At 53.6% G+C, this 21,007-nt stretch overlaps 1 pseudogene; it reads left to right on the forward strand.

The window, feature by feature from the left end:
• Positions 1-12,342: 12,342 nt before the first annotated feature.
• On the forward strand, positions 12,343-13,286 carry LOC144252287 (putative olfactory receptor 2W6 pseudogene; annotated as a pseudogene).
• The last annotated feature ends 7,721 nt before the right edge of the window (positions 13,287-21,007 follow it).

Raw genomic sequence — 21,007 nt, forward strand, 5'->3', positions numbered from 1 at the left:
TGCACCTTTTCTTTGGAGAATGTGTATTTGACGCCTTTGCTGGGTTTTGAGACAAGTTTCTGCCCAGCTGGCTGGTCATTAAGTTTCAGGGCACTGTTTATTCTATCATTTCAGGTTTGCCGTGGGTTTTATGTGTGTGTGTTATTAAGTTGACATAGTTTCTATTCCTACTTTTGTGATTTTTTCATTAAAAGAAAGTTGAATTTTGTCAAATTCATCAAATTAGAAAACCTCACATAATTTTTTCTGCTTCCTCTTCTCTTCAAACACCAACTTGGCTGGCCTTCGTGCACTGGAGCATGCTGTGTCCTGGTGGCCTGCCTGCCTGACCTCCGTGTCCATGCTGTGGGCCTGTTGCGCTTGGCTTCTAGCAGTGGCTGAGGTGCTGCGTCAGTGGTGCTGCAGGGCCTGATTTGCTGTCTGTGCTGTCTTCACCTGGTATTCATGTCTAGGTACAGCTACGTTGTGGGAGGAGAAGAATGTCATCTCTTCAGAGCCTCTGAGAAGACTGTGTCCTTTCCTCACTGGCTGCTGGGCAGTGGTCAGTAGTAAGCCTCCAGGTCCAGAAGTTACTGTGCCCGGAGGTGTGGCTGGTGGTGTGTGGGGTCTCCCTAGTTACAGCGAGCTCACTTTCTACTTCGCTATTGTCTGGTTCTGGTGGCCTTGTGACCTGGGGGCCCCTGTAGGACCAGCGTCCTTGACCCCTCTTCCTTCTCTCTGCGCTCTGAGCCTCCTGCCCCTGCAGGACCAGTGTCCTTGACGTCCCTTCCTTCTCTCTGCACTCTGAGCCTCCTGCCCCTCCAACTGCTCTGCTGCACTCATGAGGAGAGGCTTCCAGGCGCTGTCCTAAGGGTCCCCTGCATGGACCAGTCACTTCCCTCTGTCTGCTCTCGTTTCCTGCCTGGGCTTGGTTCTCTGTGTATGACCCGTGTGCCTTTGGTGACATCCTGTGCTCATCCTCTGTGGGCTGTCACCTCCTGGGGCTGCTTGGCACTGCCCTCTGTGCAGGGCCTGGGGCCATGTGTTCCTCAGCTGTTCTCCATGCCCTCCTTCTGCCTGGTTCCAGGACTCTCTTGGGGGTGGGGGGCCAGACCTGGTGCTCCTGTCTTCTCTCCAGACTTTTCTCTGCCTTCTCTCCCCTGGGGGATGCCGTAGTCTGGCTGGGCACAAAATAACCAGGAGGTCACGAGCCACTTGTAGGTTCAAACAGGAACTACTTTATTGCCCGAACCCCATGGAAACTCTCCAGAACTCTCCAGAAACTCCACGAGAATCAACGGGAACTCAAGGGGAACTCTGTGAGAACTCAAAAGTAGCAGGCACCTGAGGCAGCAGGAGCCGCCCCACTGCCGGACAGCAGAGGTCCACATACACAACTGAATACACAGCTTGCCCCAATACAGCATCACCCAGTTACAGCAATCAGTCACCATCCCAATAATTATACACAGCTTAACTTAATCACCATCATCCCAATGGCTCGCTGGCGGCACCTCCCAACCACTCCTTCTGGCAAAATGCCAGGCGCCATCCCGACTTGGCTGTGACTCTCAACAGGGGGACACTCCCCTGCACATGCTCAGAGCTGCCCTCAGAGCTGCCCCCAGTCTCTCTGGTGAGCTCTTCCCTCGGGACTGTCCTTTCCCTCTCAGGACTGGCTGTGGATCTGCTCACATACCTCTGTGCCATTTTGCACGTGTGCCCTGATCCCAGTCCTCTGCCCTCTGTTCAGAAGTGCAGATTCTAGATCAGCGTGTCCTCACCCAGGTGAAGCCGCTAGGAGTGGGCACTGTGCATCAAGAAAGTTAGGAAGCGCATCACCAGCTCGAAGGGCCAAGGTCACATGTCGTGTTAGAAGAAGAGGAAACAGAATCTTGGGGCTGTGTGCTCACTTCCCGGTGACACAGGCTGGAGACACAGTGGACAGCCGTCCATCAGCTATGTGCAGGCATCCAGAGAGTGCTGGTTGCAGCAGGTGGGTGTGAGTTCTAATCTGCCCACTACAGGGGCAGCAGGTTTTGGGCTGGCTGGGGTGGTGCTGTGCATGGTGGGACCTCTGCGTGGCTGAGGAGCACAGTGCTGATGCGCAGAGTCCACATCTGGATCCAGTGGGGCCAGCCTGACACAGGGACCCTAGGGTGTGGGACAGGGAGCGCCAGCCTGGGGCTCTGCTTTCCTGCCCTGGAAAGCAGATGGCATGCCTCCCTCAGGGCGTGCAGACTCACTCTGCTGCGGGTGGCCTGGCAGGAGGAGGCCTGCTGAAGTGACTTCTTTACTCTCCACATGACTTTCCTTTAATATGTAATGACCGCACAGCAAGCCAGGGAAACCACAGCAGCACAGAGCACCCAGTGTGGGCAGGGCAAGGTCAGTGCCTGGTCCCAGTTCTCATGCTCCCCTGTCGCACGGAAGCCCTGGCCGTTCAGCTGGGCAGGTACACCTCCGCTCCTGACAGGAATTCTCCCTTACAGTATCCAAACCAAGCTAAACCAAACATTAGCATGGTCAAATTTGGATAAGTAAGTATCCTATATTTCTGTTAGTTTCTGGTTGATGGACACATTCATTGGTACTGCTCAGGTGCCGCGTGGGGTTCTGAGGAGCAGGGAGCGGGTGGAGTGGGGAAGTCTGGCTGATGGAGATGCGGGTTCCACCTGCTGGCCTCCTCCTGGTGCAGAGGGTGCTTAGCATCCACTCCTCTGTCATGACTAAACAGCCCAGTGCAGATCTCTCAGCCTTCCCTCTGCCACGGCTGTCATCCATGACTCCTGTCCACAGTCTTCCAGTGTCCCCCCATGGCCGGCAGCACTGCAGCCACCATCCTGCCCTCTCCTCCAAGGTCAGCTCTTTTACGATCTGTATGTGAGGATCAGCACATTTCTCTGCCCTCTCTGTCCGAGTGCCTATTAAAAAAGCAACCCTTAAGGTGGCCAGAGTGTGGAGGACAGGTACCCTCTGCTCAGTGGTGGGCAGGGAAATTAGCACAGGCGTTATGGAGAGCGGCATGGAGTTTCCTCACAAAGTTAAGACACAGTGGCTGGGTGACTAGCAGCCAGTTAGGGGACCACAGCCCAGGAGGACATCAGCCAGGGGAGCTTCTGAAGCTGCACCCAAGCTTGACGGCCACTGTGTCCATCAGCAGGAGGGTGGGAGGCTGAGGGCTGTGCACAGTGGCAAGAGGACGATCGTTTCTCCTGGGGCAATGGACAAGCCTGGGACCACCATTTTAAGTGGTGTAAGCCAGGCAGACAAAGTCAAATGTGATTTTTTTAAGGAATTATCCTTGTTCCATGACACTGTGGGCAACCACTGGGTCAAGTTGGGCCACCAGCTTTGAGGACTAGCAGAAGGAAGGTTCTTGAAAAACGGGAAGGGCCAACGCTCTCTGGATCCCTGCTGCCGTGGTGCTGGCCTTTTATCCCTTCCAGGAGATCCTGCTGTGGAGCAGCACGGATCCCTTCCTCACGCCAGGCTGTGCTCAGTCTGCCCTGCATCCCTTTAAAGGGCACCGGGACCCTGTGCGCACCTACTCGTGGCACCCAGTCCACCTCTGATGTGGCCTCTCTCTGTTTCCTGTCCCACCAACCTCCCCTTGCTGTTGGCTCTGAGCACACACAGGGGGCATAGGTCCAGCCAGGGTCCTCCTCCCCCCCTTGTGTACCAGGGGAGGCTGCTCCCATCATGCCCAACACAGCCCCTCTCCTGGTCAGACCGCCCAGCCCTGCTGTTTGTGGCGCCCATGCTCAGTGTGTCCTTCCGTCACAGAGCCGTTCTGCCTCCCAACACTGCTGGAGTAGATGCTGGGCAAGCTCCCCAGAAGCTGTCCTAATGTTCATCATCACTATAAAATGTCGCATGTTGCTGTGCTGCTCTGTGATGACTGACACACCTAGGCCACGTGTAGGCAGCAGGCCAGGTGGGTAGCATGTCTGTCCCCTGTCTGGAAATTTCTCCTGCCTTTCTGCACGTTGGAGCCCTTCTCACTAGAGCACCTTCTCTCCTCCACAGTGGCAGCGGGAGTCCCTCAGCTCTTGCCCAGGTGGCCTCCTGTAGGGTGTTGCTGGCTCCTCCACAGCTCACTTGCAGATGGCATTTCTTCCACGTTTCATGTGGCTTCTTTGCCACCCGACGTTTCACACTTGGTTGGAATCAGATTGAGCATCCTGCCTGCCTCCTGCTGTGTGACACTGGTCCAGTGCTCTGGGCTTGCATGGGGTCCACATGGGCTCTTTGTGCTTCTGTCTGCTCTCAGGAGTCTAGGCTACTGCCTTTTCCTCTGTCAGCAGCTTCCATAGATGCTCGCCTCCTTCACTCCTGTTTTTTTCTTGGGTCTGCAAGCTGCTGTGCTGAGAGGGAAGATAGAGCCTAGGAAGGCTTTTCCGTCCCCTTGCTCGCCTCGCCCGCCTGTCCTGGGTGAGAGTCCTGCAGTGGTGTGGAGCCACCAGGAGAAAGGAGGGGGCCTGCTCTCATGCCCAGCCTGGCCCTGACCGCCCTACCTGGAGGGGGAGAAGCAGGAGTTGAGCAGAGTGACAGCCCGCCCTAGACACAGAGCCCTTGCTCAGGAGATGTGTGACTCTTCAGAGGGTCTGGGATCTTGTGGTGGTGACTCTAGAATTTAGCCAAGAGAGAGCATTTTTTGTTCCACTGAGCCTCCTGAGGGTTAGTGTGTGGCTCCTCTGGGGTCTGAGCCACGGGCAAGCAGATAATTAGTTCAAGGTCCAAGTTTGCAGGAAGGTGCCTCCAGGGGGAGTCATGTCTCACTCATTATTCTGAGAATAGTCCTCCCCCGGGGTGCATGGCTGAAAGTGAAGGAAGTCTCTTCACACAGCAAAGCTCTCACCCCAGGGGCTCAGCAGTCTGAGGCCACCTCGTGTCCCTGTGTGGCTCCCTACCAGAGCAGCAGAGGGAGCTGTGTCTAGCACAGGGAGCCACTCCAAGTCCCCAGAGGCTCCCACCCAAGTACTTCCTGGGCCCGGCATGGCTTCTGCATGAGATGAGCTGGGCATGTCCAGGGTAAGGTGACTGAGGACAGGTGTCATTATTCATGACTGGAGAAGCAGCTCGTGGCTCCAGTGAGAACCCAGCATCTCTGCCCGTCACCATGGGCAGCCATTGCCTCTGGTGAAGCCATGGCCTCTGGGGCAGCCACGGCCTCTGGAGCAGACTCAGCCTCTGGAGCAGCCTCAGCCTCTGGGGAAGCCACAGCCTCCAGGGCATCTCTGGACTCTGGTGAAGCCACGGCCTTTGTTAAAGCCACAGACTCCAGGGCAGCCATGGACTCTGGGGCAGCCTCAGCCTCTGGGACAGCCATGGACTCTGGAGCAGCCACAGCCTCTGGTGAAGCCACACCTTCAGGGCAGCCGTGTCCTCTGGGGCAGCCCTGGCCTGTAGGCCAGCCACAGTCTCTGGGCAGCTGGGCCTCTGGTGAAGCAGGCTCCGCAGGGCCTTAGCTGGAGCTGTGCTTCCCTCACACTGGCCACCACACTCACTCCTGGGCTCCCAGTGTGGCTGTCACCCTTCAGAGTCCCTGGGAGAGCAGACACTGCCTGGCTTGGTCTGTGAAGGCTTTGTTGACTGTGAGGGCTGTACTTGCTATGGGGGCTCCTGGTGAACCAGTGCAAGCCCAGCACGGAGAGCACTGTCACAGTGTCACCACTGGGCCTCAGTGCACATGGAGGCACATTCCTGTATCTCCCGACTTGCCCCATTTCCTGAAAGGTGACATGGGTTTGACTCATGAGACGCCTTTCTACCCCACTATTCAGCATGGGGCTGGGTCAGGTGAAGCTATGTAGAGATGGCAGAGATCCCTGCAGGTGTCACCACACAGGCAACAGTGAGTCCCTCCCAGTGTCCCCACACATAGACCAGCCAACCTTACAGGTGTCCCCACACAGGGTCTGGCCTACCCCTTCAGATCCCCACATGGAAAGTTAGGCTACATACAATCCACATAAGTGTGAGTGAGGAGCAGCCGGTCCATGTGCTTTACAGAATTCCACCCAAGCCTCTGTCCCCATGAGGAGTGCTAATCATTCTTCCACTCAGCCAGCTGTCTCTCCATCTCTGTCCATCTTGTGTCATCTGTCACCTATCTGATATGTATGTCATCTGTCTTCTCTCTATCCAGCTCCGTCATCTATCATGTGTCCCCCTCCCCTGTCCATCATGTGTTGTCTGCCTATCTATCCCTCCATCCATCCTGTAGCTACCCTCCAGCTCCTGTGTCTACATCATCTGTCATCCATCTATCCAGATCCATCATCTTGTATGGATCATCTGTGTCATGTCTATCTGTTAGGGTCTGTAAACAAGTCAAGATGGCGCCCGGCATTTTGCCAGAGGGAGTGGTTTGTGAAGTAATGCCAGTAAGTGTGGAGATTCCTTATAGGTTGACTGCTGTACCTAGTTTATGTTAATTAAGATAAGCTGTGTGGAATGTATAAATACCCCTCCTGTCCTACAATAAACGGCTCCCACTCCAGCTGTATCAATGTACTCAAGTTGTTCATCACCCCCCGGCTATTTTGCCCAGCCAGCCGGGCTGCAGCATCTAATCATCTGTCATCAGTGATCCATCCATCCATCCACCCATCCATGCACCCTGTGTCTATCCTCTAGCTCTGATCTCTGTATCACCTGCCATTGTCTATCATCCCTGTCTCTCCTCTGTCTTCCATCCATCTCTGGTCTTTCTCCCACCCTGTGGGAGGTTGCAAGCTGGTGTGTGTGCTGTGGGCTGGGGTCTGCAGATGGAGTCTTCGCTCCACTGAGCTTGCATTCTGGTTGGAAGGGACTCACAGCTGGTGAGGGAAATCAGGAGGAGTAGAAGGCAGTTTCCCATTCTGGTGGGAGCCCTGAACCCATAATGACAGCACAGAGGGGCACTGGGAACCACAGTAAGGGTGTGCAGGGCAAGACTCATGGAGCAGGTGACATCTGGGCTGAAGCCAAGACTCGAAGAACAGCCAGAGGGAAAGGCAGGGCCCAAACATGGAGGCAGCACTAGCTTACTGTAGGCTTTCCATTTAACTTTGTTTTGGAATCGCTTGGACATTTCAGTCAGGTTTTAAGAGCAATAATTCAAGTCCAGTATAGCCTCTGCCCCATTCACATACTTTTCTCTTTCTATTTTTTTTTTTTTTTGTGCTGGGAATGAAACCCAGAGCCTCACATATCCTGGTAAAGTACTCCACCATGGAGCTACAGTCCAGCCTTTTTTAGTTTTTATTTTGAGACAGGGTCTACCTAGTTGCTGAGGCAGGACTAATACTTGCAATCCTCCTGCCTCAGCCTCCCAAGTAACAGGGATTGCAGGCCTGTGCCATCTTGCCTAGCAAGAGCCAAATCCATGTATAAGTTTAAGGGCGTCATTCTCTCCCTTTCTTAAGACTATCCATCATCCAGTTTGTTTACCTCTTTGTGAGCCTTTGTTATTTTCTGTATTTTTCTTTGGAGCTTTCTGATAGGTTTGTGCCGATGTTTCATTTGCATCTGAATTTGCATTTGCCTAATGACTAGTATCCCCAACACATGACGTATCTTCTGTGGTGAGACACCTCCTCCTGACATTTGACCATTTTCTAATTGGATTAAACTGAATACTTTTGAGAGAGCTTCATATATTCTAGACACCAGACCTCTGTTATAGTTTGAAAATGTTTTTCCTTTCTATAGCTTGCCTTTTAAGCCTCTTAGTCATATCTTTTCCTAGGCGAGTTTTGATTTGGGTTAAGCCCAATCAATAACCTTTCCTTTTGTGGGTTGCTGAGAGTCAAGTCTAAGAATTTTTTTTTGCCTCTTCCTGGGTCCTGAAGGTTTCCTCACCTTCTTCTTTTAAAATTACATACCTTTACAGTTTACATTGAAGCCCACAACACATTCAATTCCTTGAGCTGTGTGGTCCATTTGCATCCAAGTTCATGGTCCAGAATGTTTGGTCATACAGGAGACCTATGTTGAGGCCCTGGGTGTCCTCAGTGCCAGTGTTTGTCCTCAGGCTGTGTCTTCTCCCCAGAATTGCTCCTAACCTCTCGGGAGCTCCAGCCCACGTGGGGAGCTCGCTCCAGGCCCTGGCAGTCTTTGTGGGTTGCTCCCCTCCCTGCTCCAGTCCTGTGACTCTGTACACACTCTTGGAGTCAGGTAGGCTGCTTCCCTCCTCTGTGTTCCTTATCTTTTCAGAGTTACTCACTATTGGCCTTTCTGGTTTATTTTCTTTTCCTTAAAAAATGTAGAATAATCTTGTCTGTAGCTACAAATTGGAAGGGGTGTGGTTTGGGGTAAGAATGGTGTTGAGCCTGTGTGGGGGACAGCTGGCACTTGGGTTGTCTTGAATCTACCAAGGCTGGAGGCCTCTGCGGATTGAAATCTTGGGGGGTTCTTTCCATCTGGGTCTTGGTTTTCAGCCTGCGGGTTCTATGCATGCTTCCTTTTACATTTGTGAGGCTTATGCTAATTTTTTATATTTGGGAGCTTAGTGCTTCCTCCCTGGGGGTCCTTGAGAACACCATAGTTCCTGGGGTCCCACGGGCTTGGCTCTGTAAACAAGCTGACACCAGCCTCCTCAGGTCCCCAGGTGCCTCATTTCCCAAGCTACAGGAGATGAAAGCCACCTTTCCTGCCCCTATGTGAGCCAGTGCCATGGTGTCCCTGGCTATGCCTGGGACTCAGCCTGCTTCCCCACCTCAGGCTACTTCCTCATGGAGGCCCCTTTTCCTCCATGCAGGGACCTGCCACTGTGAGACAAAGGCATTTTGATCTGCAATGTGGGTCCAGGCCACCCCACCTGCTGAGCTAAGGTGAGACTCTGGCCACTCCTGCCTCAGGAAGTGATTTCTCCTCCTCCTTCTGCTGCTGAGAGCTCCACCAACTCGTCTTCAGGTCAGATGTCATTTTTCTGTTTGATTTTCTATCAGAGTTGTCACTGAAGTTGCCTTTGGAAGACCCAGAATTGGCTGCTCATTCTGGAGAAGTCTCCCCTGATCTCTGGAATTGAGGGAAGAAGGGCTTCAGAACCTCAGGTCCTCAACTTTCCCGGAATAAGAAGGGTGAGGACTTTGAATTTTTGTGTGTGTGTGTGGAAATGAGGCTCAGGTCTGACTCTCTACTGAAATCATCTTTGTGATGGCTTCTATTAGGGCTTATATTGGTTAGTGTGCATCAGAGTAGGGAGCTTCCCAACCCCGACTTCTCATTTGGAACTCCATTTTTGAGAAAGATAATGCATCTGATTCAAAAAAGATAGAACACACTGATTTCTACAATGAATCGTAGGCATATAAAGATGATTCTGTTCTACTTGTTTGCCTTGTCCCTGCTGGGCCAACCCAGGGTGCCCCTGGAGACTAGAGGCACACATAAAACCACACTCTTGTGTGGGAGAGGAGCCAGGTTGAACAGAAAGCTCTGTTCTTCTGTATCAGCATAGAGAGAGCTTCTCTGTGATTGTGAAAAGAATCACAGGCTTTCCTCTAGAGATGGCTGAGCCTAAGGGAGCTCTCTGTAGACATGTAAGTGCAGGTTGGTGAGGGAAAGGTGACAAATGACAGCAGCCACAGCCCTATAGCACGAAAAGGATGGGAAAGGAGGAAGTGCAGAGCAGGGGACCTGAGCCCTGGGCTTGGCTGCCATAGGACCTGAGAGAGTGCAGAGAGGGGACCTGGGCCCTGGGCTTGGCTGGTACAGGACAGGAGGGAGTACAGAGCAGGGGACTTGGGCCCTGAGCTTGGCTGGCACAGGACAGGAGGTAGTGCAGAGCAGGGCACCTGAGCCCTGGGCTTGGCTGTCACAGGACAGGTTAGAGTGCAGAGCAGGGGACCTGAGCCCTGAACTTGTCTGGCACAGGACAGGAGGGAGTGCAGAGCAGGGGACCTGAGCCCTGGGCTTGGCTGCTATAGGACAGGAGGGAGTACAGAGCAGGGGACCTGAGCCCTGGGCTTGACTATCACAGGACAGGAGGGAGTGCAGAGCAGGGGACCTGAGAACTGGACTTGGCTGCCATAGGACAGGGGGGAGTGAGGAGAGGGGACCTGAGCCCTTAGCTTTGCTGGCATAGAACAGGAGGGAGTGCAGAGAGGGGACCTGAGCCCTGAGCTTGGCTGGCACAGGACAGGTTAGAGTGCAGAGCAGGGGACCTGAGCCCTAAGCTTGGCTGGCATAGGACAGGAGGGAGTGCAGAGCAGGGGACCCGAGCCCTGGGCTTGGCTGGCACAGGACAGGAGGGAGTGCAGAACAGGGGACCTGAGCCCTGGATTTGGCTGCTATAGGAAGGAGAGGAGTGAAGAGAAGTGGACCTGAGCCCTGAGCTTGGCTGGCACAGGACAGGAGGGAATGCAGAGCAGGGGACCTGAGCTCTGGGGTTGGCTGGCACAGGACAGGAGGGAGTGCAGAGCAGGGGACCTGGGCCCTGGGCTTGGCTGGCACAGGACAGGAGGGAGTGCAGAACAGGGGACCTGAGCCCTGGGTTTGACTGCTATAGGAAGGAGAGGAGTGAAGAGAAGTGGACCTGAGCCCTGAGCTTGGCTGGCACAGGACAGGAGGGAGTGCAGAACAGGGGACCTGAGCCCTGGGCTTGGCTGCTATTGGAAGGAGGGAGTGCATAGAGACAGGAATGGCCAGAGAGAGTCTCACTTTAGCTCAGTAGGTGGTGTGGCCTGGACCCACATTTCAGATCAATGCCTTTGTCTCACAGTGGCTGGTCCCTGCATGGGGGAAAAGGGGTCTAAAAATTCCTAAATAAGAATGTGCAGTATATCTGAAATATAAACAGTTCCCCTACTCTTTGTTGTTAATTTCTATCCATTAAAGCCTAGAAAGCCCTGGTCTGTCCTCCATGAGTTGGTGTGGTTGGAGCATAACCTTAGGTCAGAGAATCAAGTCCCATTCACCAACCCAATTTCAGAACATTAGGCCGAAGTTTCCATAATGAGTTCACATTTATTATTTCATACCAATGAAACTACTAAAGGAATTTGACATTTTCATAGCTCCTTTGCAATTTCATGACTGTCAACTAAACACCTGGGCAGGATGCGAGTCAGAGGACTATGCATGGTGGCCACCTCACACTGATGTAATAAAGCATGGAGGAAAAATGTTTTTAAAAGACCTGAGGTCACCTTGCAATTTTGGCTCAGGAGTGGCAGTCTAAGTGACAGCCATTGCTAAATAATTTATGTAGTTTGTCATCGCCAGTCCTTGGGTCTCTCCATGGGGTGCAATTTAGCAATGGGTCTGTGGATACCGAAGCTCAGCTGCTCTTCATACTCGACGCTTGCAAAGTGTGCCTGTGAAAGTCTCCCAGTTCTTTAGCACTTGTCTGCCCCTTTCCTACCCCTTTGTGTGGCTTAGCTGGGGATCTGGTGTCTAAACTGTTGGATTCAAACTTAGGCATCCCCACCACAGCTTCAGCCAGGCAGAGTTTGCAGACTCCACCATGAGGGCCGACAGGTAGGGCAGCAGCCACAGGCACACAGGGGTCCTTCAAAATGCTTCTGTACTCCCATGTCCACTGTCCTGTGTTGCCTGGTGTCACTTGCTACTACTGTCTCAGGGGAGGCCTTCCTCAGTAGCTATTGGCACTATTAGGCAGGGTCCCCTTCACAGCCCTTATCTTAGACAACTGTAGCCCTGGAGGCTGTAGGTGGCCAAGGTATAAGCCCACTGTCACCAGGCATGTAGACATGGGAGGTATGGATGGGAACCTAAAAGCCCTGTCCTCTTTCCATCTTGCATGAGGAAAGCCAACACACAGGATGCCAAGCTGGGTTGTAGGTCATGTATTGCAGAGGCAGAATCACACCTGTCACCTCAAGAATTATTGGGTCCTGTTTTGATACAATGGCCTGCCATTCAAGGTGGCCTCGTGTCTGCATTCACGAAGTCCCTGAGCGTCGCCCCTGAGTTTGACCTCTGTACCTGGGCACATCCTGCTGGCTCTTGTGGAAGCATCCTGCTCAGTGGGCCACAGGTCACATTCCTTCTGTGAACACAGCCAGAGCCTGGTTCTCAGGTCATGGCCTCCGTTAACATAGGAGCAGCTGCAGGGCTCTCCCCACCCATTGGGAGCCACTGGCCAACACCCAGCCCTCGACAACTCTTCTGGCTGAGCTTCGGACCCGCCTTAGTCATCACATGCCTGTACTGTTCCCCAAGGCGGCAGGCTCCAGGGCAGATCCATGCCCCGCCTGGGAGTCAGGCACACTGCCCTGAACATAATGGGCATCTGTAGGTGTACACTCAGAGGTGAACTCTCTTGAGTGCACAGCCTGGTGCAGCGGGCAGGGGGCCATGCTGTGTTCTCTTACCAGTGACCTCGATGTTTCTGCACACAGTGGGGTGGCCATGGGGAGCGGCAAGGATAGCTCCCTCCAGGCGTTCATACTGGTGGGCTTCTCTGACCGGCCTCGACTGGAGAGGGTCCTGTTTGCCTCTGTCTTGGTCTTCTATGTCCTGGCACTGGTGGGCAACGCTGCCATTGTCCTCTTGTCCCTCGCGGATGCCAGGCTCCACACGCCCATGTACTTCTTCCTTGGGAACCTGTCCTTCCTGGACCTCTGCTTCACCACCAGCATTGTGCCCCAGCTGCTGTGGAACCTCTGGGGCCCAGACAAGACCATCAGCTACCACGGCTGCGTGGCCCAGCTCTACGTCTACATGGTGCTGGGCTCCACCGAGTGCGTCCTCCTGGCTTTCATGTCCTACGACCGCCACGTGGCCGTCTGCCGGCCCCTGCAATACATGGTGCTCATGCACCCCCGCCTCTGCCTGCAGCTGGTCGCTGTGGCCTGGGGCTGCGGCTTTCTGAATGCCTTCGTCATGTGTCCTCAGACCATGCGGCTCTCACGCTGTGGGCACCGCAGGGTGGACCACTTTCTCTGTGAGATGCCGGCTCTCATCGCCATGTCCTGTGAAGACACCATGCTGGTGGAAGCCTGTGCCTTTGCCCTGGGGGGTGGGGCTTCTGCTGGTGCCCCTGTCCCTGATCCTCGTCGTACGGCACGATCGCAGCCGCAGTGCTGAGGATCAGATCGACCGCGGGGCGCAGGAAGGCCTTCAGCACCTGCTCCTCCCACCTGCTGGTGGTCTCTCTATTCTACGGGACCATCATCTACATGTACCTGCAGCCGGCCAACAGCTACTCACAGGACCAGGGCAAGTTCCTCACACTCTTCTACACGGTGGTCACACCCAGCGCCAACCCCCTCATCTATACCCTGAGGAACAAGGATGTGAAGGGGGCAGTGGCCAGGCTCCTGGGCTGGGAGAAGGGGTCTGGGGAAGCTTAAGTGAGCAGCACTTGCATCTGGCTGCTGAGTGCAGTGCCCTCGTCCACATCCTCAGGCCAGTGGTATTCTGTGGAGGCAGGCTGGGGCGGATATACATCATGAGATATCTCAAATTCACACTTGAGTCTCAAGTACAAATGTGACATCCATCTGTGTTTCCTGTGTGCACATACACATAGCCTCAAAGTCTGTGTAGGCATTCAGATCACCTGTGTCACCACAGGCTTGCAGGTCCCGGGCGGGGTTTCCATGGTTGGGTGGTGATGGTGCTGAGGAGGTTTTGGGTTTTGGAGCATTGGGACATGGGGAGCTCAGATTGGGGTGCCTGATCCATGCGGAGGACTTGCTGGAGCTGTTCCCAGTCACCTGAGCCACCAAGTGAGGCAGACAACACAGTGGCTCAGGGTTCTAGTATGGCTCTCGCTGCCAGGTCTGGGTGGGACCAGCTGCCAGCTCTAGGAGCTCTGCTCCACAATGGCAGGAGACTTGCCATCCGCCCTGTCCCACAAGCACCAGGCAGTTTGCAACTACATCCTAGGTGTCAAAGAGAGACAGTGAGCAGCCTTTCCCAGCACCCCTGTGCCCACAACTGTGGTCGCATTTCCAATGGACATCTGGGCATGCAGGGAGAACAGCCTCTGCCCAGGCTGTCCTCATGAGCCGGGAGTGGCCTTTTAGGTGCATCTTCTGGAAGGGAGGACTGGGGGTCGTGGCCCCTCTCCTTGGCTGTTCTCACAGCAGAGTGCTCCCAGGAGGGCTGAGCAGCCAAGGGCCTAGAAGGAGCCGGGCAGATGATCTTCATTCGAGGGGACCGATGACCTTGGTCTCCTGGGGAGGTTCCTGGCCAACCTCACCAGACATGGTGCTGTTGGCGATCTTACAAGGTCAGTGCAGCCGGACGTCACTAAGAGCAGCGCCGCAGCAGCAGGTGCCTCAGAGCCTGAGGATGTGACTTCCCGGCTCCGCAGCCCTGGAGTGCAAGACCACGGCTGGGCAGGCGTCTGTTAAAGGCTCCCCCCAGTCTCCGGTGACAGACAGACCTGGGAATTGTCGTGTTGGGGATAGTCAAAGTTGACTCCTCTCTTTCCCCAAGCCTTCTTCCCATGTACTGAACCATGAGCTCCCTCGGGGGGTGGGAGTGACCAGAGAGCCTCAGCCCACCCTGTTCCTTGCTCAGCAGCATCCCTCCGCTGACTGTTCCAGGTGAACGGATGGTCCCTTTCATAGACTAGCCTTATTCTAAGTCCTGGCTTTCGTTTAACCCTGGAGGGGTACAAAATCCAGGAGCAGAGAGTGTGTCGGGAGATGGGTTCACACTGAGAGCCACCTGACCCCCAGCCAGGCTCAGTGGCTTTAACCTATAATGACTCCGCCGGGCTCCCTGGCTGGAAACCGCTGATCCCACCCTTCCGAGGAACCATCCGTGGATGAATTTCTTGGAGAAGGGGCCTGGAGAGCACCCGTGGGGACACTTATCTGGGAAGGTGCTGTGCCAGTGCCCAGGGGCAACTCCATTCCTCTGGGTGAGATGGAGCTGAGGGGCTGGGAATCTCAGCGGCATGGCTGCCAGTCAGTGAACAGCAGCACTTGGGACCCCTCCTCTTAAGTTAGTGGAGCTGAGAGTGTGGCCGCAGGTGTGCCCTTCCAGATGGCCTGGTGTGGGATTCCGTTTGTCCTTGGCTTAGAGAAGATACCAGCAAGGGAAGGAAACCCTTATCTCAAGCTCAGGGCAGATTCTGCTGCAGAGCTTACTGAGACCCTCTCTGAAGCTGTGGGTGACGGAATTCTCTAGACTGTCTCCTGGCTGCACAGGGAGGAGGCTCTGTGCTGGTGGCATTTCTTGTCACGCAGGGATAAATGCAGCTGGTGTCACGGCCACACTGCTGTGCTCAGTGGGTGGACTCCTCATCTGGCTCCTCCTTGGATCTGTTTGGTTTTGGTTGGTTTGGCTTAAGGGACCCTGCCTAAGGAGCATCTCAGAAGCACCACCACAAGTGTTTTCTTTGTGGAAGTTTGTGTGGGAATGAGTTGTCACTTATACACTACTCTCTGTTCCTTTGGATACACGCCCAGGAGCGGAACTGCTGGATCCCAGGGGCTGCCGTTCTCTGCTGTGGCTGTGCTCACAGCACCCAAGGGTTCCCTTTTCTTTGCCCCCTGCTGACATTTATTACTTTCTGTCTTTTTGATAATGACCATTCTAACAAGCATGAGGTGACATCTCACGTGGTCTTAACTTGCGTTGCCCTGATGGTCAGTGGTTCTGAAGGTTTTGTATACATGTTGGGCATTTGAATGCTCCTTGTTAGAAATATCTATTTTGAGAAATACCTATTTAGATCCTCCTCTCATTTTTGAATCAAATTACTTGTTTTCTTCCTGTTGAGCTTTTTGGGTTCTGTGTGTGTCTGGGATTCTGATCCCTGTCAGGTGTGGCTTGCAGGTGCGCTCTCCAATTCTGTCCTCCTTTGCTGTTGATTGGGTCCTCTGCTGTGCAGAAGCTTGTCAGTCTGATGGAATTCTGTTCATTTCCACATTTGTTGCCTGTGCTTTCGGGGTTCTATCCAAAAAGTTATTGTCATGGAGCTTTTAATCTATGTTTTCTGCCAGCTATTCTCCACTTTTGGGTCTCACATTTAAGATCTCTAATCTGTTTCCTAAATTATGAAATTAAGAAAATATCTGACACACACCTCTGCAGCTGGGTGTGAGAAACCAAGGTAGGGATGACGTAGGAGGCCATGGTCCATTTCTATTGGTGGGGGCACTGTGTCCAGATTTGGCCAAGCAGAGTGGGCTAGGCTTCCCTGAGCTCAGGGCCAGGTACAGAGTGGGCTAGGCTTCCCTGGGCTCATGGCCAGGTGCACAGTGGGCTAGGGTTCTCTGAGGCTCAGATCCAGGTGTAGAGTGGGCTAGGGTTCCCTGAGCTCAGGGCCAGGTACAGAATGGGCTAGGGTTCCCTAGGCTCAGGGCCAGGTGCAGAGTGGGCTAGGCTTCCCTGGGGCTCAGGGCCAGATGCAGAGTGGGCTAGAGTTCCCTGGGCTCAGGGCCAGGTGTAGAGTGAGCTAGGGCTCCCTGGGTTCTGGGCCAGGTGCAGAGTAGGCTAGGGTTCCCTGGGTTCTGGGCCAGGTGCAGAGTTGGCTAGGGTTCCTGGGGCTCATGGTCAGGTGCAAAGTGGTGTAGATTTCCCTGGGCTCAGGATCAGGTGCAAATTGGGCTGGGACTCCCTGGGTTTAGGGCCAGGTACAGAGTGGGCTAGGGTTCCCTAAATTCAGTGCCAGGTGTAGAGTGGGCTAGGGTTCCCTGGGGCTCAGGTCCAGGTGCACAGTGGGGTAAGGTTCCCTGAGTTCTTGGCAAGTTGCAGAGTGGGCTAGGGTTGCTTGGGTTCAAGAGCCAGGTGTAGAATGGGCTAGGGTTCCCTGGGGCTCAGGGCTAGGTACAGAGTGGGCTAGGGTTCCCTTGGTTCAGGTCCAGGTACAGATTGGGGGTAGGGTTCTCTGGATCTCATAGCTAAGTACAGAGTAGGGTAAGATTTCCTGGGGCTCAGGGGCAGATGCACAGTGGGCTAGGGTTCCCTGGATTCAAGGTCCAGGTACATAGTGGGGGCTATGATTCCCTTGTGTAAGACCAGCTGCACAGTTTAGGGTTCCTGGGTTCAGGTTTAGGTGCATGGTTTGCAAGAGTGTCCTGGGCTAAGGCCAGGTTCAGAATGGCTAGGGTTCCCTCAGCTCAGGGCCAGATACAGAATGGGGTAGGGTTTAAGGGGTTCAGAGTTGGGTAGGGTCCAAGGGCCTTCCTTGTACAGAGTGGGCTAGGGTGTTCTGAGCTAAGGCCAGGTTCAGAGTGTGCTAAGTTTCCCTGGGTTTTGGGCCAGGCACAGAGTGGGGTAGTGTTCCCCCGGGGCTCAGGGCCACGTACAGAGTAGGCTAAGCCAGGTACAGAGTGGGCTAGCGTTTCCTAACCTAAGGCCAGATGTACAGTGAGGTAGGATCCCCTGGGCTCAGGGCCAGATGAAGTGTAGGCTAGGGTTCCCTGTTTTCCAAGGCCAGGTGCAAAATGGGGTAGAGCTCCCTGGTTTCCAGGGCCAGGTACAATGTGGCTAGGGTTCCCTGGGCTCAAGGCCAGGTGCAGAGTGGCTAGGGTTCCCTGGGCTCAGGGCCAGGTACCCCCTTGGGTAAGGATTCCCTTAGGCTCAGGGCCCTGGGTTGGTGTGTCTGTGCCTGTCAGTGTGTTTTACCTGTTTCCCTGAGCTCTTTTGCTTCCATAGGTCAGTCCCTAAAGATTAAAACTCATGCAAACTTTCCCTCCAGCCTGTGGATACAAATCTGTGGAAACTGGTCTCTGTGATTTGATTTTTAATAGTAAAAGTTAGCAATGTTATTATGGAGACAAGATCTCCACTGGGGCCTGCAAGTCCGGCTTCTACCTCTGCTGCATTAGCTCTCAGCTCACGCATACTCTGACAGATCTGGAGTTTCCTTCAGGTTGTGGTGAGCTGTCACTCTGGTGGCTGTCTCTGTCTCTTCACATCAGACACATGCAATCGACCCAGGCTGCTCAGCCATGTTCCCACCAAGAGCTTGTGCTCTGAACTTTTGGGACCTTTCACAGGGAAGTGAGTCTTTCTCGCCTCTGAGCAGGGCCTTCCACCTTCCTGACATGAATTTGCTTTGGGGAAAGGAGAGAAAATGGAATTTCAAGTGTACGCTATAGTGCAGGTCTGAGGGCTCTGGCCTCGTGCTGTTGCCAAGGAGGAAGGCTAGGATTCCAGGTCACGGGTAGACCTGCAGAGATGAACTCATGCTCCATCCCAAATAGCCAGGTACTTAAGTGAACAGCCCCTTGCAGGTGCAGCCAGTGCAGGATCTCCCATCTCTTGAGCTAGAGCTTGGTATGAGGGGGCGTACTTAACAGAGCTTTGCAAAATACGTTGATTTTACCTCAGAAGCAGAACACAGAAGTCAAACTCAGGTATTGTGAGAGCTCACTTTTATACTGCTGTACTGATTTATCACAAATACTTACCAGTGACACTACATCCCCTGTCCCTGCAGGGGATAGAAAAATTCATGATTAATGACAACATTCACACATTTGTCATTTGCACTTAATTGATTTTCCTTCGCTCAGCGAGTGTGAGGACTGTGGAGATGGATGAAAAGATGGTGGGGAAATCCAGTGGCGCCCATGCTGGCCTGCCATGGAGGGGAAGCTGGACCCCTCTCTTAGTTCTGAGGTCTGGTGTCCTGTTGGAGACATGTCTGCTGGATCTTGAGGACTGAGAGTATTAGAAAGCAGGAGAGCATGAGGAAGGCGGTGCAGGGCAGAGGGAGACGGCAGTAGGTGCATTCACCCAGGGTTCAGCATGGAGGCATGCCCCCACCAGTGTTAAGCTGACTGGGTTTGGTTTGGCCCCTCACAGAGAGAAAATGAGTGGGCCTAGGACAAGCCTGGCATCAATAGGATACATTTAAGTAAGGTCACTTGCTGCAGCTTACTTACAGTGTGCCCTGGAGGAGAAGGGGAGGAAAAGCCTTTTAAAACGTCTCTCCTAGTGCCCCATGATCACACGATAGTGGGGTACATTGACATAATCGTGGCTGCGTGCAATGTCACCTGCTCCATTTCAGTCTTCTGTGCTTCCTCTCTCCTCCATCTCCTCAATTCCCTTCCCCTAAGCTCTTCCTTCCATTTATTGTCTACCTTAGTGCTTTACAGCTGGACACAGGCACAATGCACTGTGGAGTGTACATGGTGTGCAGAGCATGGGCTGATCATCTCCTGCCTTGGTTCCTCCCTCCTGGCCCCCTTCCTCTACTCCACTGACCTCCCCTCTACTTCCAGGGATCTGCCCCCCCCCTTTTCTTCCATTATTCTGCTCTAGCTTCCACATATGAGAGAAAATAAGAAAAAAGCCTTTTAACAACTCAGGAAGAACTTATGCAAGTTTAATTAGTGAAACAGGAGAGTAATGGAGACTAGCAATTGGGTTTGGGAGACAGATGTTAAAGCAGTGGGACTGTGAGGCTTGGGGACATGGCTGGGCATGGAAAGCGAAGTTCCAGAGTTCCAGTCCTGGTTGCTTCTCTGGGCCTGGAGGGAACACGTTGTTAGTTGGTAATTAGCAGTTTTCTCTCAAATAAGTGGGAAGAATCACAAGAATCATTATGTTAGAACTAATCATTATGTTAGAACAAATGCTGTGAAAATAATGACCTCAGATCCATCCTGTTGAGACAAAGCCCCTGGCACAGGGGGCTCATTACCCTCTTGGCACAGAAGTCCGCGGGGAATGGAGCCATTAAGAAGTCCGCTGTGTGTCTGGGTGGGGCCTCTGAGGAGAGTCTCCTGTGCCCCGCTGAACTGCGGGAGGCCTCCAGGACCCTAGGGATCCCCAGGCGTCTGCGTCTGCACAGGAAGGCAGCCTGCAGGAAGTCCCAGAGCCCTGTCTTCCCTCACTTGCCTCACTTGGCCTTGGAACACAGTTACACCAATGGCAGAGAGCGCTTCCTGGCCCTGGGGAGCAAGGCCATCCTGGGCCCTTCAGGTTAAGGAGCTCCTGGTGGAGAGGCCCAGGCTCAGAAGCCTCAGACACGCGTCTTCCTCATCCCAGAGGGAGAAATGAATTTCAAATTTAAATTTTTCTGCTACAGAATCTTCCAGATAAGTGCAGAGTCCATGTGTATATACAGACCTAAGATAAAAATACAGGTGAAAGCAACACTTACTTTGAGTTGTTTTACTTTTTAAGATTTGTCCTGAAGTAAAACTAAAAATTTTGGGGTGCAGTTCTATTAATTTTGTAGACACATAGACTTATATAAAGACCATCAAGATCAGGGTGCCCACCCTGAGTGCTCCCTGGTACCCTTTCTGTCTACACTCTGTCCCAGCCCTAAACTCTGAATCCTGAATCTGTGTTCATCACTATCATTTTTTCTTGAGGACAGCGCGGCATACGTGTCATCTTGAAGGACCCTTATGAAGGCCACGGCTGACTTTAAAGTTGCCCGTTCAAAGTCAGCAGGCTGCACGGGCCGCCCATTCTGATGGCTGTGCGGGCCACTCAGGTTTAGTTTGTGCTGAGTAGAATTCCTTTGCATAGGTGGCCTCCGTGTGCCTGTTTCGCTGGTTGAAGGGCATTTGGGCTGTGCATGGTCTTGGGTAATGATAAGTAGAGCTGCTATAAACTCTTAAATACAAGTTTCCTTGGGAACGTATAGGGGTCCTCAGAAGCTGCCAAGTCCTCTCACATGGTGGCGGGTGCATCCCACAGTGGTGTGTGGCCACCCTGCCGCCAGCTGGCCTTAGCTGCGCAGGAGGTGTGCAGGCCCAGTGCAGGCCCCCTGCAGGCTGCGCCATGCCAACGTCCTCGTTGTGATGACTCAGGGCCCCTTTCCATGTGGATTTGTCACCACCACGTCCTTTTCTGTAAGGTGGCCGTTTCCAGTGTTTACTCATTTTTAACGATTTGCTTCTGTTTTCCCTGTAGAGTCGGTGCAATCTTCAGCAAGTCAGGACAGAGTCGATGGGTGGACAGTGGCCTGCGGAAGTCTCACCCCAGCTTTTCACAGGGCCTCTGGTGCTCTCCACGGTAACTTTCAGCAGCACTTGCAATCTGAATGACGTCCCCTGGCCAGCCTCTCCGTTGCCCGTTGGCTTATGGTGTGCTAAGAAATCTGCGCCTACCCAGCCTCTAAGTGTTTTTCTTCTGTTTTCTA

This window comes from Urocitellus parryii, unplaced genomic scaffold (assembly GCF_045843805.1).
Source record: "Urocitellus parryii isolate mUroPar1 unplaced genomic scaffold, mUroPar1.hap1 Scaffold_40, whole genome shotgun sequence".
Taxonomy (NCBI): domain Eukaryota; kingdom Metazoa; phylum Chordata; class Mammalia; order Rodentia; family Sciuridae; genus Urocitellus; species Urocitellus parryii.